This window comes from Triturus cristatus, chromosome 6 (assembly GCF_964204655.1).
Source record: "Triturus cristatus chromosome 6, aTriCri1.1, whole genome shotgun sequence".
Taxonomy (NCBI): Eukaryota; Metazoa; Chordata; class Amphibia; order Caudata; family Salamandridae; genus Triturus; species Triturus cristatus.
In genome coordinates this window covers 603367984-603382551 of record NC_140589.1, presented here as the reverse complement: position 1 = coordinate 603382551, position 14568 = coordinate 603367984, and positions in this window count along the sequence as shown.

Here is a 14568-nt window from a genome sequence, read left to right as displayed (position 1 = left end):
GGTTCTGCTGAGAGGAGAGAGGTGTAGAGAACAGAGATCCTGGCTCTGATAATCTGCTGTTTGAGTGCCACATTTCTTTCACAACTAACTAATTTTAAAGGTGAGGTTAGAGTTTGAGAGGAGATGTATATGGTAAATTAAGAAATGAATAATAGAAATGTAATTCTTTTTGTTGAAGTTGCGTTTATTATTTTCTGTTTTGGGAGAAATTTAAATGTGAGGAACATGTAAAATAATATGGACTATGTTTTCACGATAAATTAAGGTGTATTGGTATAAAAAAAGAATAGTTTAAGGGTTTGAGGTTGGACTCAGTAATGCAAATACATTCAGCATCACTAAGGCTGGTTGCCCTTGGTGGAATGTAGGCAGTCACCCAGGTTACACATGTTGGGGAATATAGGGAGAGATTTATTGTGTACAACTCTGGTAATTTTATATTTGCATTAGTAGGAAAAAGGGGGAGCGATTTTTTTGGTGCAGAAGCAGACTCTTAGCACACACCCAGCTCCTTTCCATGTATAATCATGCACAGTATTTACAAGCGAGTGGGGTTTTGAGGTTTCAGTCTGTAATGCAAATACATTCAGCATCACTAAGGCTGGTTGCCCTTGCTGGAGTGTAGGCAGTCACCGAGGATACACATGGTGGTGGTCTGAAAAAGCAGTCTGGACATGGGCTTTTAAAAAAATCTGAAAAGTGGATTCATAATGTGTCAGTCTGTAAAAGTGATTTTCACTTGCCAAAAAAAAAGAGCAGTAAGTGTGCATTCAAATTGGCAAAGAAATTTCGTTTTGTGACTAATGTGAAAACATGACTCTGTGTGCAAATAGGAATTACAGGCAGAGATTTATTGCGTTTTGCTCTGGTGATTTCACAGTTGCATTAGTAGGAAAAAGGGGGAGCGATTTTTTTGGTGCAGAAGCAGACTCTTAGCACACACCCAGCTCCTTTCCATGTATAATCATGCACAGTATTTACAAGCGAGTGGGGTTTTGAGGTTTCAGTCTGTAATGCAAATACATTCAGCATCACTAAGGCTGGTTGCCCTTGCTGGAGTGTAGGCAGTCACCGAGGATACACATGGTGGTGGTCTGAAAAAGCAGTCTGGACATGGGCTTTTAAAAAAATCTGAAAAGTGGATTCATAATGTGTCAGTCTGTAAAAGTGATTTTCACTTGCCAAAAAAAAAGAGCAGTAAGTGTGCATTCAAATTGGCAGAGAAATTTCGTTTTGTGACTAATGTGAAAACATGACTCTGTGTGCAAATAGGAATTACAGGCAGAGATTTATTGCGTTTTGCTCTGGTGATTTCACAGTTGCATTAGTAGGAAAAAGGGGGAGCGATTGTTTTGGTGCAGAAGCAGACTCTTAGCACACACCCAGCTCCTTTCCATGTATAATCATGCACAGTATTTACAAGCGAGTGGGGTTTTGAGGTTTCAGTCTGTAATGCAAATACATTCAGCATCACTAAGGCTGGTTGCCCTTGCTGGAGTGTAGGCAGTCACCGAGGATACACATGGTGGTGGTCTGAAAAAGCAGTCTGGACATGGGCTTTTAAAAAAATCTGAAAAGCGGATTCATAATGTGTCAGTCTGTAAAAGTGATTTTCACTTGCCAAAAAAAAAGAGCAGTAAGTGTGCATTCAAATTGGCAAAGAAATTTCGTTTTGTGACTAATGTGAAAACATGACTCTGTGTGCAAATAGGAATTACAGGCAGAGATTTATTGCGTTTTGCTCTGGTGATTTCACAGTTGCATTAGTAGGAAAAAGGGGGAGCGATTTTTTTGGTGCAGAAGCAGACTCTTAGCACACACCCAGCTCCTTTCCATGTATAATCATGCACAGTATTTACAAGCGAGTGGGGTTTTGAGGTTTCAGTCTGTAATGCAAATACATTCAGCATCACTAAGGCTGGTTGCCCTTGCTGGAGTGTAGGCAGTCACCGAGGATACACATGGTGGTGGTCTGAAAAAGCAGTCTGGACATGGGCTTTTAAAAAAATCTGAAAAGTGGATTCATAATGTGTCAGTCTGTAAAAGTGATTTTCACTTGCCAAAAAAAAAGAGCAGTAAGTGTGCATTCAAATTGGCAAAGAAATTTCGTTTTGTGACTAATGTGAAAACATGACTCTGTGTGCAAATAGGAATTACAGGCAGAGATTTATTGCGTTTTGCTCTGGTGATTTCACAGTTGCATTAGTAGGAAAAAGGGGGAGCGATTTTTTTGGTGCAGAAGCAGACTCTTAGCACACAACCAGCTCCTTTCCATGTATAATCATGCACAGTATTTACAAGCGAGTGGGGTTTTGAGGTTTCAGTCTGTAATGCAAATACATTCAGCATCACTAAGGCTGGTTGCCCTTGCTGGAGTGTAGGCAGTCACCGAGGATACACATGGTGGTGGTCTGAAAAAGCAGTCTGGACATGGGCTTTTAAAAAAATCTGAAAAGTGGATTCATAATGTGTCAGTCTGTAAAAGTGATTTTCACTTGCCAAAAAAAAAGAGCAGTAAGTGTGCATTCAAATTGGCAAAGAAATTTCGTTTTGTGACTAATGTGAAAACATGACTCTGTGTGCAAATAGGAATTACAGGCAGAGATTTATTGCGTTTTGCTCTGGTGATTTCACAGTTGCATTAGTAGGAAAAAGGGGGAGCGATTTTTTTGGTGCAGAAGCAGACTCTTAGCACACACCCAGCTCCTTTCCATGTATAATCATGCACAGTATTTACAAGCGAGTGGGGTTTTGAGGTTTCAGTCTGTAATGCAAATACATTCAGCATCACTAAGGCTGGTTGCCCTTGCTGGAGTGTAGGCAGTCACCGAGGATACACATGGTGGTGGTCTAAAAAAGCAGTCTGGACATGGGCTTTTAAAAAAATCTGAAAAGTGGATTCATAATGTGTCAGTCTGTAAAAGTGATTTTCACTTGCCAAAATAAAAGAGCAGTAAGTGTGCATTCAAATTGGCAAAGAAATTTCGTTTTGTGACTAATGTGAAAACATGACTCTGTGTGCAAATAGGAATTACAGGCAGAGATTTATTGCGTTTTGCTCTGGTGATTTCACAGTTGCATTAGTAGGAAAAAGGGGGAGCGATTTTTTTGGTGCAGAAGCAGACTCTTAGCACACACCCAGCTCCTTTCCATGTATAATCATGCACAGTATTTACAAGCGAGTGGGGTTTTGAGGTTTCAGTCTGTAATGCAAATACATTCAGCATCACTAAGGCTGGTTGCCCTTGCTGGAGTGTAGGCAGTCACCGAGGATACACATGGTGGTGGTCTGAAAAAGCAGTCTGGACATGGGCTTTTAAAAAAATCTGAAAAGTGGATTCATAATGTGTCAGTCTGTAAAAGTGATTTTCACTTGCCAAAAAAAAAGAGCAGTAAGTGTTCATTCAAATTGGCAAAGAAATTTCGTTTTGTGACTAATGTGAAAACATGACTCTGTGTGCAAATAGGAATTACAGGCAGAGATTTATTGCGTTTTGCTCTGGTGATTTCACAGTTGCATTAGTAGGAAAAAGGGGGAGCGATTTTTTTGGTGCAGAAGCAGACTCTTAGCACACACCCAGCTCCTTTCCATGTATAATCATGCACAGTATTTACAAGCGAGTGGGGTTTTGAGGTTTCAGTCTGTAATGCAAATACATTCAGCATCACTAAGGCTGGTTGCCCTTGCTGGAGTGTAGGCAGTCACCGAGGATACACATGGTGGTGGTCTGAAAAAGCAGTCTGGACATGGGCTTTTAAAAAAATCTGAAAAGTGGATTCATAATGTGTCAGTCTGTAAAAGTGATTTTCACTTGCCAAAAAAAAAGAGCAGTAAGTGTGCATTCAAATTGGCAAAGAAATTACGTTTTGTGACTATTGTGAAAAGAAATGTAGTAATATATTTAAATAAAATAAAGGAATTTTTTTTTAGTTTTTTTCAGGTTTTGCTGAAGAGCAGTGAACAAAATTTAAGATGCCTACAAAATCCAGAGTTCAAAAAACGCACAAAAAAAACCTATATTTGAAGACAACTAGAGGACCAAAGTTAGTAGAAGATGCTCATGTTGGGAAAAAGAAAAAATCTTCTGGTAAGCAGAAAAAACAATTTCTAAAAAATATATTCAAAAGAATGAAAAATGTACAAAATGTCTGTACTGGAAAGGATGTTTTGGAAAGAAAAGGAGAGGAAAAAATTGAGAATTTAGTTAATGCAAATATACCTTCTGCAACTGAAAAGATTTATATAAATAGAAAAACAGCGTTTAAAGAGATACGTAGAAAAATGTTTCAGAGAAGAGTTATGTCCAATTTGATGAAGGATGTGAAGAAATATAAGAAAAAGACAAAGTTTTATAAAAGAAAAAAAGAAATTGAAGCCATTGCAGCAACGGCATTGGAATTAAAAAGGAAACTATTCATTTTAATTTTGAATAGGATGCGTACATTAGACAAAATGGTTAATGTACTGAAATCACATAGCAAAAGGAAAAGAGTAGTGAACAGAACAAACTTTTGTAAAGTGTTTTTAGGAAAGTGGATGCATAGTTCAAGTAGTGAACCTTTTTTTAATGAAGAGAGCTATTTTCAAAGTAATAGTTTGCTGCATGCAGTTGACACCAGAGGTCGTTCTTACGAAGTAAAAAATGGTTGCATAATGGAGAAGGAGATAATGGTTCCAAGAGATGAGGTACAAGTGATGGCAGATGAGGCTATGGGGAGACGTCCTAAAGCCCCAGTGTACACTTGGAATTGTAGTAGTATTTGCACTGTGCGTCAGGAATCTATTGACAAATTTCGAGAGTTTCTAAGAGAATATAGTAAAAAAAGTATAAAACAGAAGATTAAGGTGCTTCAAAGTCTGGATCCATGCAGAGTGAGAGAGAATACTGGTTTGCAGGGTCATTCTCTGGCTTGTCTATCTAGAAAAGTGTGTAATAGTGTTTTCCATCATTTTAGGATGCTGGCTGTTCATCATACTGAAATGAGAAAGTTTGTGAGACGGTTGTATTTTGCCAAAAGTCCAGCAATAAAGTTAAATGAATTGAATAGGGCTCTGTTCCGAGGAACGGTATCAGATGTAGAGAAGGTTGTTGATGAAATTCAGTTTTGTTACTTTGGTCCTGAACAAAACAGTGCAGAGAAGGACACAGTAAATGAGGAAGAAGTGGAAGAGAATGTAGAACCCTCTGTAAGTAACACATTTAATGATCACATAACAAAATTTGCAATAATCTCTAATGAAAGACCAAATTTTACTTGTATTTGTTGCCGCAGAACTCATTATAGAAAACAAACTAGGAATGTTGATCTCTACAGAAAGAGTGAAAATGAAGATAATTATAAGTGGAAGGATTTTGCCACATATATATTTCTTGAAAATTGTTTTGATTTGGGTGAAGATCAGCGTATTTGTAAATACTGTTACAACAAGTTAGAGGAAAATAGAATGCCGACCAGAGCTGTACATAATAATTTAGAATTGGATGCTATTCCTGCTGAACTTTCTGAATTAAATACATATGAGTCTATACTCATTCAATGTGTTCATCCGTTCCAGACCATAGTACGTATGGAGCCCAAAACTGGTAAATTACCTCCTTCAGATTTACTGAGAGGTTTAAAAGGTAGAGTGGTGTATTTGCCCTTGGATTTGAAAAAAATATGGAAACTATTGATGCGGATACTTTGGAAACTGAACCATTAGTTATTCTGGTTAATGGTGTACCTACAAAAAATAAGAAGATTTGGCAGGAGCTGGTAGATGTGCGGAAAGTACAAAGAGCAAATTTGTATTTGAAAAGGAATAACAAATGGTATGAATCAATTTATATAGAAGAAGAAGAAGAAGAAGATTTACAAGAAGACACAGAAACACCAACTGGACAAATTGAAAAAGTGGACAAGTCAAAGGAAGAAGAAATTTATGAACATTTTAGCATACATCCTCTTCATTCAAAAGAAGTTATGGGAGACAATATTGATCTCTTTCAGATGAAGAAAGCAAAAGGAACTCCCGTGAGTGTATGGGAGGAGAGCTTGGAAGCTCGATGTTTTCCCCAGCTGTTTCCTAAAGGAAAAGGAGAACGATACGATGAACGTCCGGAACAGATTCCAGCTTCTGAGTATCGGACTACAAGACTATATGCTGAAGATCCCAGATTTCGACAAAGTATTCCTTATTTGTTCCAACTTTTATTTGAAAGCGACTTGTCTGCACTGTCTTATGCAGTAAATCACATTTTAAAAAGTGGAGTACATTTACAAAATGTGTCTGCTAAGGATTTTATGGAGAAAGTTCAGCACCGAGATTATCATTTGGAAACTCAACTGATCAATCTGATGGCTTGTCAGCGTGGGACAAATGAATATTGGTACCGACGCCATGGTGAATTAAAATGCATGTTACGGAATTTAGGAACACCAACATGGTTCCTTACCCTAAGCTGTGCCGAGTACGCTTGGGATGATTTACTGGATTTTCTACGAGAGGCAAATTCAAACATTAAAAACATCGAATACAAGACAGCAGGAGAACTGTGCTCATTGGATCCGGTTAATGTTTGCAGATATTTCAATCATAGATTTGAGGCTATGATGTCCTTCATCTGCAATAAAAAAAATCCACCTCTTGGAGAAGTAGTAGATTTCTTTTGGAGAAAAGAGTACCAGGCAAGAGGTGCTCCTCATATTCATATGCTGTTGTGGATCAAGGATGCCCCAAAGTTTGGAACAGATACTGATGAAGCAGTGTTATCTTACATTGAAGAATATGCAACATGTGCTATACCAAAAAGCACAGAAGAGAAAAAGTTAAAGGAGCAAGTTTTACGTTTCCAAAGTCATCGGTGTGGAAAATACTGTCGACGGAAATACAAGAGCAAAGATAAATACTACACTAAATGTCGATTTGGATTTCCTAGACCTGTTCTTTCAAATGGAAGAGTCAACAGTTTTATGTCAGCTGTGAGACATACTATCACAAGAAAATCACCTAAGAATACCTACAACCTAAAAAGAAAAGAAGAATCAAAAAATATAAATGACTACAACCCAGTCATTTTATCCATGTGGAACGCTAACATGGATATACAGTATGTAGCTGACAATTCCATTGCTGTTGCTCGATATGTAACGTCTTACATTACGAAATCAGAAAAAACAGAATTGAAGGAAATGTGGGAAGAGATTTCTCACGAGAAGACTGTCAATAAGAAGCTGTACAGTTTCAGTTTGAAGATGTTATCGCATCGAAAAATTGGATCCTACGAATGTTCAGATAGGTTATCTTCTGCAAGTCTCTACTCGAAGTCAAGAAGAATAATTTGGGCAAGTTTAGGCCTTGCAGCAATGAGAAATCGGGTACTAAAATCTGTTGGAGAAATTGAATATTTGGCCGAGAATGAACCAGAAAGTACAGATATTTTGAAATCAAACATGTTGGACACATATTATCCCAAGAGAAGTCAACATCTGGAGAACATGTGTCTCTATGAAGTGCTGCAGAACTACATTTATTCACGGAAAGCCGCAGAAGACATCAACAATGGAAAATATAAAGTCGTTGGTGAGGAAGGATGTTTGGTGAAGCAAACAAAAGGAAGTTTGATAAATCACAGGAAGCTGAGTTGCGACACTACTGACAAGAAGGAATTTTACTACTTGGCTCTTTTACAGTTGTTTAAACCATGGCGTACAGAGGATGAACTACTGGGAGAATTTCAAAGCTATGAAGATTCTTTTAATGCTTGCAAAGACAGCATACAATGCAGTACATTCTCAAGTTATCTGCAAATGTTAAATGAAGAAATTGAACAGGAAACTACAATTGCAGCAGAAATAGCTAGAGACAGTTCTCAAGACAGCCAAAGTTCAGGAACACTCAGTCAAGATCCCCTAGGACAACCAATCGTTGAAAATGAAGCATCAATAGCCATGAATGAAGTGGAAACGGCTATGAATCAAGCTCAAGAAGAATTTATAGACTTACAAAATTTGGAAAGACAACTGAATCAAGAGCAGCAACAAATTTATGAAGAGATCAGAAACAAAATTGATCACGGATTTCTACATGAAAAAAAAGAGTGCTCATGCACATCATTTCATCCAATCAGGGTGTATGTAAGCAGACAAGCTGGAACTGGAAAAAGTTTCCTTATAAAAGTCATCAGAAGCTACCTACAGCAAAAAACGGATTCTACTTTGTCTTGTGTGGTTACTGCTCCAACTGGGTTAGCAGCATATAACATAAAAGGAATCACTTTACATCGTTTGCTAATGTTACCAGTGGAGCATGAGAACAAAATACAATACAACAAGCTAACTGGAGAAGCATCCTTGGAAGTTTCAAGAGTATTGAAGAAGATGCAAGTTCTCATTATTGATGAGGTGAGCATGGTATCAAACTTAATGCTTGCCTTTGTGCATTTAAGAATGCAGCAAATTTTGAAGACAGACTATGACATGTTATTTGGTGGAAAACACGTCATAGTTTTTGGAGATCTTTTGCAACTTACTCCAGTTAAAGGACAACCAGTGTTTAATACTGTCACACATGAAGACACGAAGAAGTCATTGGGAAGCATCGGAAATACAAATATTTGGTCCTTCTTTGAGTACAAGGAACTTACTACTAATATGAGGCAAGCAAGCGATGAAGAATATGGAAGTATTCTGAAAGATATCAGAATTGGACTACTCACAGAAGTTGGCAAAAAAGCATTACAGAGTCGGCTGCTACATAATTTATTTCCAAAGGAAGAAATAGCTGCAGAGAAGATATACAAGAACATTGCAGAAAACAAAAGTGTCATCTGCTTAATGCCAACTCTACGTGAATGCTCAATATTTAATGAGGAGCTTTTGAAATTGGAAAAGGAAGAGATCAGGAAATTGGAAGCAGTGGACAAAATTGAGGATGGAAGAATTACTGTCACAGTAACAGGCACACTGAAAAATAAATTGGATTCACTAGAGAAGAACATCTCCAAAACAGCTGGATTAGAAAAAAATCTATACGTTTGCATGAACTGTAGAGTATTTTTAAGGAGAAATTTGGATGTTGAAAAAGGTTTAGTTAATGGAGCTATGGGAAGAGTTGTGGGTTTTCTTAATTATCAGAAAAAAGATGGAATTGAATGTTTAAAAATAAAATTTGATCAGATAGAAGAAGTTAAAGACATTTGTCGTTGTACAGTTCGTTTCATGCTTGTGAAAGACTTGTATGTACGTAGGAAGCAGTTTCCGTTTTCGCTAGCATATGCTGTAACTATTCACAAGTCTCAAGGATTGACTGTAGATTGTGCATTTGTGAACATTGGTTCAACTGTGTTCAAAGAAGGTATGGCATATGTTGCTTTGTCACGAGTGAAAACATTATCAGGTTTATTCATGATAGACTTTGATGACTCAAAAGTTAGGGCTGATACAAATTGTGTAAAGGAGTATAATAGATTAAGAAGAAGCTATGCTCCTCATTTAGGTCAGTATCCTGTGTTGGAGAAACGTGTAGTTTCTCGTAAAAGGAGAAATGAGAATATCTGTGATGACGATGTAGAGAGGAGGAAAAAAAAGAGGAGTGATGTAATTGCAAGCAAAAAGAGTAAGGAAAAAGAAGAACAGGTTGTAGGATGTCATTTTGAAAATAGCTCTGGTGTCAACTGCTACGCAAATGTAGTGCTGAATGTTGCATTTTATCTGGAAAGTTTGCAAGAGCAGATAATAGTAAATCAGGGAAAAAGATTCTGTTCTGAGCTGAGTCTCCTTTTTCAAAAGCTGAGTAATGATAAAACTCAAATAGAAAGTGCTACTGAAATTAGAAAACTTTTAGATGTATGTTCAGGACGAACACAGTTTTCTCAAAATGAACAGCAAGATGCACACGAATTTTTGATGTATTTTCTTCAGGTACTGGAAGAAGAAGAAGTTGCAATTGATATTTTATTTGGTCTCTCTTATAAATGGGAACATAGTTGTGAAAACTGTTATAATATATGTGGCTCTAATGTTGATAATGAAAGGTTTATTTATTTGACATTGCCAGAGAGTAAAACAGTCGCTTTTGCAAAATTAGTTAAAGATGCTAATCATAGCATGCAATGCGGTGAGTGTCAATCTGACATGTTTTCAACATTAATTTTAAAGGAATACGGACAGTATGTAATTTTAATGATGCAACGATGTAGAGCTGATGGTTCAAAATTGGAAACTTTAATAAAGAAGTTTACAGGACAGCAATTATCAATTTCAGGAAAAACTTTTGTAACTGTTGCAATAATTTTCCATGAAGGACCTACTGTTACTTCTGGACATTACACAGTTTATCTTAAATGTGAAAAAGGCTGGACACTGTGTAATGATTCCCAATTGATTTTCAAGCAACGTTTGCCTTTTGATTTAGCAAATTCCTATCTAATCTTCCTGAAACCTAAATTTTAGAGAGACTTGGCAAGATCTGGACAAAACAATTTTACCATTTTATTGGATTACCATTGGAATTTTCAAAAAAAAAGATTTTTTAAATTATCATTTGGCCTAATGGAAAGATAACCAATTGTAATGTGGACTTTTTTAATTTTTTATGAAACTTTCAAAAACCAAAAATTTAGAGAAAATCGGTAACATCTGCACAATTTAAATTTTGGAATGTTATTGGAGTGCCATTGGAAATTTTTTCAAAAAAGATTTTTAAAATTACTATTTGGCCATGCGGAAAAGTAACCAATTCTATTGTGGACTTAATAAATTATTAATAAATCTTTCGGGAACCAAAATGTTACAGAGAATCGGTGAGATCTGTACAAATTAAACTTTAGAATTTTATTGGATTACCATTGGAAATTTAATCAAAAAAGAATTTTAAAATTACTATTTGGCCTAAAGGAAATGGAATCAGATGTATTGTGGAGTTATTTGAGATATAATATTGTGATTATACTTCTGAAACAAAAATATCAGACGGTATTTTAAAGAAATAAGTATTGTTTTTTGATGATATTTTTTTAGAATATTATGCATTTCTGTAATGTTAAGTTTAAGTGAGAAGAGATTCTGGGCTTTTTTAATACAATCTTTGAGATTGTTATTTTTTTTTTGCCCGCTGTTAAATGATGAATGCAATTGCTTTCACAATTTATAGTGAAATGCAATATATTCTGAAAACAGAAAAAATAAGGCAAAAATATTTTTTGGTAAATATGTTAATATGTGTACTGTATTTTAAAATGTTTAAAAAATATTAATATTTTTTTCTTTTTTTTCAGATTGATATAGAAAATGTTCAAAAACTAGACCCATTTTTAAAGCAATTTTTAAAAAAAAAAAAAAGAATAAATATTTTTTTGAGTGGGTATGGTAAGTCAATAATAATAATTGTAGTCTCTCAAAGACCTTGTAATGTGATAATTGATTTTTAGTGTTTTTAAAAAAAAAAAAAAAAAATTACGCGCACCGTACGCGTACGGTAAAAAAAAAAATAAAAAAAGTTTTTAAAAACATATATAAAAAAAAGATGAAAGATAAGGTTGGCTCTTAAAAGAGCCGTTGTGTTCATGCAGGGAGAGAGGAAAGAAATAATGGGAAAATTAGTCTCTGCGACAAGTGTGCTGATCTATTTTGAGGTTCACTAGGGAAACACTGGTCTCCCTATGACAAATTAGATCATGACAAGAGGCGCATCGAATATCAACCCTCAGAAATCGAGGGTTAATTTCCAGAGGGCCAGCAAAAGGAGATGCTCCCCCCACAGATGAAGGGCTCACCTGACCTGCAGAAGAAGGACTCGGCCCTGCAGATGATGGTCCAGGCTGAGCTGCTGTGGATGTGCTTGGTTGACTTACTGAAGGGTTACCTCCAGTAAGTCGAGCATGTGTCCTTCTGTGTACATCCCTGAGGTGCCTCATCATGGTATGATTCCCAAAGGAATACTTCCTGTCAGGATTACCTCTTGAAAGTACACGCTTACACAGCTTGCAAGTGTATTCAGCACCTATTAAGTTAGTCCGTCCATACTCCGACAGAACCATTGTTTTTGCACATACACAGCTTGCAAGTCACTAAGGGTGCATTTACCTTTTGCTGGCCTTCAGGAAAAGTAAAATAATCCCATACATAAGAGGTCTTTTGTTTCCTTGCTCTCTGCCTCAAGGTAGTGCTGCTAGTGCTAGCCTCACTCTCAGAAGAGCTCTGCTGTTCTGCCATCGTATCACAAAGACAACCCAGCTCCTTCTCCTAAGGGATCACAAGCAGAAATTAGGGGAATGGGTGTGGTGTAGGAGAGTTCTAGAACTGAAAGTAGTTTCAACCAATCAAAAGTTGTGTTTCATGATCACATGACCTACCGTACGCTTACGGTACGCTTACGGTACGCTTACGGCAAAAGTACGCATGCGCGTAAAAAAGACACACGCTTGCGCGCCTGCGCTTAACAGTCACTCCCCGACACTTCCGCGTAACGTGCGCGTGTAGCGTATACGCGTACACGACCCACGCATAGTACGCGCGGCTACGCAAATTGCGTAAATATACGCAAACGGCGTAGATAAATTACGGACGTTGCGTAAACCGTACGCTTACCGTAAGCTTACGGTACGCGTACTAAAAAAAAAAAAAAAAAAGGAAAAAATGTACTGCAAATAAATTTTACGTTAATTTTATGAAATATATTTAAAAAAACATATTAAAGAATTTTAAAAATTTAACCATAGTCTTTATAAAAGGTTAGAACATTAAATTAAAAATATGTTTAAAAAAATAGAAGAAATAAAAAAAATTAGCTTTTAAAAAACCTTGCAAATTCACTGAAAAAACCATGGGTTTCACACACGTTATAGTTAGGAATTAGCATTTAAAAAACCTTGCAAATTCACTGAAAAAACCATGGGTTTCACACACGTTATAGTTAGGAATTAGCATTTAAAAAACCTTAGAAATTCAGTGAAAAAACCATGGGTTTCACACACGTTATAGTTAGGAATTAGCATTTAAAAAACCTTAGAAATTCAGTGAAAAAACCATAGGTTTCACACATGTTATAGTTAGCTGGACATTTTAGTCGTAAAAAACCAATGAAATTCCCCCGTTATAGTTAGTTCAGCTAACTATAACTCGCGCGCCCGCAATGCACTGCTGATGACGCCACATATTACATCACTCATGACATGGTCAGTGACATCACTCATGACATCACTGATGACATCTCAAATGACATCACTGATGACATCACTGATGACATCATCCAGTGAATGTGTGTTTTTCTGAAAATTAGATATGTTTTATATATGTATATCTCAAGGTCGATGGAAGAATAAATGGGTATATAAGTGTCTAAATGGATGATTTGTTTTTGAAAAATTGATTGTATAACTGACTGATTAAGTGTATCTTAGTGAATACATGGCTTAGTGAGTAATGTTTAAATGTGTAAATATCTGTATCAGTCTCTCACTTTGTGTATAAGTGGCTGCATGGGTTGGTGAGTAGCTACATGAGTGTCTATATAGGTTATTAGTTGGTTTTTTGAGTATCAGTATGAGTGTCTGAGTGTCTGTATGGTTCGGTGGGGGGTATTACGTAGTGCATAGGTGCATGAATGAGTGACTCACTGTTTGTATGTGTTGAAGACAGCATGTGTGCAGGACTGTATGGGTGGATGAGTGTGTGTATGGGTGTGTTAGTGAGTGAATGACTGTCTCAATAGTGTCTTTATGAGTAACTACATATGTTTTAAACTAGTATATGTGACTATTGGTGTATATAAGTGAGTATATGTGAGAGTGAGAGATTGAAAGAGTTCCTGTATGAATAAGTATGTGTTTCTATAAGTGATTGTTTAAAGGACTAAGTATGTGTAAGTTTCCGTAGAAGTAAGTGTGGTGGTGTGTGTATAACTGTATATGCAAGTAAATGTATGTTTGATTCTTTATTAGCATGAGTGACTATGTGTGTGAGTACCTCTATGGATGAGTGGCATTGTGTAACAGGATGTATAGGTGTATGAGTACATATGATGAGTGAGTAAATGTATGAGTGATTGTATAGGACTGTTGGTGAATGAGTGGATGTGTATTTGGATCAAAGAATTACTATATAGGTTGTTGTAACTGGTAAAGGTATGTCCATTGTTTTTAAAATTTTAATTTCTATTTTTGAATGTGTGTATCAAAGGTTATATTAGGGGAAGAGGAGGTCTGCCACTCTATCACAAGGATGATGTCATCAGTGATGTCATCAGTGATGTCATTTGAGATGTCATCAGTGATGTCATGAGTGATGTCACTGACCATGTCATGAGTGATGTAATATGTGACGTCATCAGCAGTGCATTGCGGGCGCGCGAGTTATAGTTAGCTGAACTAACTATAACGGGGGAATTTCATTGGTTTTTTACGAGTAAAATGTCCAGCTAACTATAACATGTGTGAAACCTATGGTTTTTTCACTGAATTTCTAAGGTTTTTTAAATGCTAATTCCTAACTATAACGTGTGTGAAACCCATGGTTTTTTCACTGAATTTCTAAGGTTTTTTAAATGCTAATTCCTAACTATAACGTGTGTGAAACCCATGGTTTTTT